A 4,240-nucleotide genomic window follows, 5' to 3' on the forward strand; every position below is an offset into this window, starting at 1 on the left:
ATTGTTGTTTAGCGGGTCTGGGCTGGATTTGAACCCACCAGCTCAGGTATACGTGGCTGGCGCCTTAGCCACTTGAGCCTCATGCGCCGAGCCCAGCTTTTTTTTTTTTTTTTTTTTTTTAAGACAGAGTCTTACTTCATTGCCCTTGGTAGAGTGCTGTGGCATCACAGCTCACAGCAACCTCAAACTCTTGGGCTCAAGTGATTCTTTTGCCTCAGCCTCCCAAGTACTGGGACCACAGGCTCCCAGCACAGCCTGGTTATTTATAGAGACAGGTCTCACTCTGGCTCAGGCTGGTCTTGAACCTGTGAGTTCAGGCAGTCCACCCACCTCGGCCTCCCAGAGTGCTAAGATTACAGGTGTGAGCTACCACACCTGGCCTCCAGATACCTTTTAAATTAAATTTTGTAGAGGGCGACGCCTGTGGCTCAAAGAAGTAGGGCACTGGCCCCATAAACCGGAGGTGGTGGGTTCAAACCCAGCCCTGGCCAAAAACAGGGTCTCGCTGTGTTGCCCGGGCTGGTCTCCAACTCCTGGCCTGAAGCAGTCTCCAACCTTGGCTCTGAAAGTGCTGAGATTATAGGAATGAGCCATGGCACCGAATGGCAAATTTTCTCCTTTTTTGCAGTTTTTGGCCGGGGCTGAGTTGGAGCACACCATCTCCGGCAAATGAGGCCGGCGCCCTACTCCTTTGAGCCACAGGCGCTGCCCTCAAATTTTCTTTATATTATTCTAGATGCATGTTCTATCAGTGGTGTCCAACCTTTTTTTCTGTGTGTGTGTGAGCCATATAGTGGAAGAAGAGTTTTCTGGGGCCATGCACGAAAAACACAAACATTAATGAAAGCTGATGAGCAAAAAGAGGTTCAGGGGCCAGGCTCAGTGACTCACACCTGTAATCCCAGCACTTGGTGAGGCCGAGGCAGGTGGATAGCTTGAGCTCAGGAGTTCAAGACCAGCCTGAGCAAGAGTGACACCCTATCTCTAAAAGATAGCTGGATGTCGGCTCAGTGCCTATAGCTCAGTGACTAGGGCGCCAGCCACATACACGGGAGCTGGTGGGTTCGATCCAGCCCAGGCCTGCCAAACAACAATGACAATTACAATCAAAAAATAGCCAGGCATTGTGGCAGGCATCTATAGTCCCTGCTACTTGGGAGGCTGAGACAAGAGAATCAGTTAAGCCCAAGAGTTTGAAGTTGCTGTGAGCTGTGACTTCATGGCACTCTACTGAGGGCAACATAGTGAGACTCTGTCTCAAAAAGAAAAGAAAAGAAAAATGTTTGTGTTTAATTTTTGCAATATCTGACACTACAGATAACAGTCCTCAGAAAATCTGCATGAGGCCCTTGGGCCACAGTTTGGACACCCGTTTTACCTCCTGAGTTTCTTTTCACAAATCTATCTTCAGTGCCATACTCAGCTATGTAGAGAAGCAAGGCTGAAGGTAACAAACCAAAGTTGGTAAATGCAAATTTTGAGCTGTCAAGAAATAGCTTATTTTAAGCCCCCAAACTAATGAGGGCATTCCTTAAGTTCTCCTATATTCTTATAAGATCAAAGTTTAAAGGGAGATTATTGTCCTTATTTACCTGATTACAAGAATTTGGGATATAAAGTGAATTTCTCCAAGTGACATAGGTAGGTAACAAAGGCTATGTTCTAGTATGCATGTGGTGTGTGCCCAGAGCCCAGCCAGTCCCAGCCCCTGGGTGGGGTGCCCAGCGGGTGGCCGGGATGTGGGGCTGTGGTGTCAGGTGGTGGAGGGTGGGCATGAGAGATGAGGGAGAGTAATCCATGCTTTACTGCAATACAGTACAGGAGAGGACCAAATTTGCAACAAATTTGGGACTTGGCTTCATTTTGTTTTGTTTTAAGGAAAGATCTTACCCCAGCAACTAATGACTGAGGCATGGGCTGTGTTCCTTAGACGCTGTTCATGCTGCTCATTGTGGCTTGATTTTCCAGGAACAGCCCTGGGCTAGACAGGCAGCTGGAATTGAAGGGTGTGAAGACTCAAAGGACTTCAGGCACTGCCCCAAATGTGAGAAACTGGAGGGCCTGTGGTGAGCTCTTCAGCTGTCTCCAGGAAGGACGGTGTGATGTGAGGCCATTTCTGCTGCTCACTGCAGAGCCCCAGCTCCTGAGAAAGCCCCTTCCATCCAGACCTTTACTCACAGCCCAATGGCGGTGGCGGCAGCTGTGGCAGGATTCCAAGCAGAAGCCAAGTGTCCCATCTGTCTGGATTACCTGAGAGACCCAGTTACCATCAAATGTGGGCACAACTTCTGTCGCTCCTGCATCCAACAGTCCTGGGCAGATCTACAGGACAGTTTCCCTTGCCCTGTCTGTCGTCACCAATGCCAAGAGGGGCACTGGTGTTCCGGAGCAACACCCAGCTGGGGAGGATGATTGAAATTGCCAAGCAGCTGCACACACCTCAAAGCGATAAAAAGAGGCAGGAAGAAACACCTTTGTGTGAGAAGCACAGCCAGGTCCTGAATGTTTTCTGTGAGGAGGACCTGGTGGTGTTGTGTTCCCTGTGCACTGAGGCCCCTGAGCACCAGGGCCACCACGTGAGGCCCATCGAGGAGGCCGCCTCTCATCACAGGAGAAGATTCCACAGTTATATCCCATCCTTGAAGAAGTAATTGGTAGACCTTCAAAAATTAATAAGCAGTCAAAGAAAAAAACCCTTAGAACTGAGAGCAATGGTAGAAAACCAAAGGCAAGAATTATCCTCTGAATTTGAGCACCTGAACCAGTTTTTAGACCGTGAACAACATGCAGTTTTCTCCAGGTTAGCTGAAGAAGAGATGGGCATTCGACAGAAACTTGATGCAAACATAACAGAATTCACAAACTATGTTGCCACACTCAAGAGTCAATTAAGCAAAGTAGTAGAGCTCAGTATGCTGTCTGAAGTGGAACTGCTCTCACAAATCAAAACTTTTTATAGGTCTGAAAATGAGGTCAGCCCATCAGTCTTCTCAATTCACTTAAAGAGAGAAGGCTGCAGTTTTCCTCCCCAGTATTCTGCTCTTCAGAGAATTATAAAGAAATTTAAAGTAGATGTAATTCTAGACCCTGAAACAGCACACCCTAACCTGATTATCTCTGAAGATAAAAAATGTGTGAGATTTACAAAGAGAAAACAAAAGGTCCCTCATTTTCCCAAAAGATTTATGGTCAAACCGGTTGTCCTGGGTTTTCCATATTTCTATTCTGGCAGGCATTTCTGGGAAGTGGAAGTGGGAGACCAGTCTGAATGGGCTATTGGGGTTTGTAAGGACTCTCTTCCCACAAAGACAAGGAAACCACCATCACCCCGGCAGGGATGCTGGAGCATTCAGCTGCAGGATGGTGGCTATGATGCTCCAGGAGCTGTTCCAACCCCGTTACAGTTAGGTGTGGAAGCCAGAGGCATTGGCATTTTCTTAGACTATGAGCTGGGTGAGATCTCATTCTACAACATGACTGAGAAATATCACATCTGTACTTACAGTGACACTTTTATTGAACCTCTTCGGCCTTATTTCCGTGTAGGACCTACTTCAAAACCTCTCAAAATCTGTACAGAAACAGACTGTGAATGAAAATTCTCCTGAGAGGCTGAACCATTTTACTAGTTGTTGGTTTGTTTGTTTTTTTTTCCCCAACAGAAGGTACATAGACTACAGTATTAATACATCTGTAAATCTGATCCCTACAATTTTTTCTTTTGCAGTTTCAACACTCCAAGAACATTTTTTTTTTTTTTTTAGAGACAGAGTCTCACTTTGTCACCCTCAGTAGGGTGCTGTGGTGTCACAGCTCACAGCTACCTCCATCCAGCTCTTGGGCTTAGGCAATTCTCTTGCCTCGGCCTCCTGAGTAGCTGGGACTATAGTGCCCACCACAAGGCTCCGCTATATTTTTGTTGCATTTTGGCCAGGGCTGGGTTTGAACTCGCCACCCTCGGTATATGGGGCTGGCGCCCTACTCACTGAGCCACAGGTGCCGCCCAACACTCCAAGAACTTTTGTTTTTGTCCTGTTTTTTTTTGTTTGTTTGTTTGTTTTGAGACAGTCCTACTGTGTTGCACTTGGTAGAGTGCTGTGGCATCACATCAACCTGAAACTCTTGGGATCAAACAATTCTCTTGCCTTAGCCTTCCAAGTAGCTGGGACTACAGGTACCCACCACAATGCCCAGCTATTTTTAGAGATGAGGTCTCTCACTGGCTCAGGCTTGTCTTGAA

At 47.2% G+C, this 4,240-nt stretch overlaps 1 pseudogene; it reads left to right on the plus strand.

Annotated features, from left to right (window-relative positions):
* The first annotated feature begins 2,184 nt into the window (after positions 1-2,184).
* On the plus strand, positions 2,185-3,596 carry LOC128588014 (tripartite motif-containing protein 75-like; annotated as a pseudogene).
* The last annotated feature ends 644 nt before the right edge of the window (positions 3,597-4,240 follow it).

This window comes from Nycticebus coucang, chromosome 6, assembly GCF_027406575.1.
Source record: "Nycticebus coucang isolate mNycCou1 chromosome 6, mNycCou1.pri, whole genome shotgun sequence".
In the NCBI taxonomy this organism is placed as follows: Eukaryota; Metazoa; Chordata; class Mammalia; order Primates; family Lorisidae; genus Nycticebus; species Nycticebus coucang.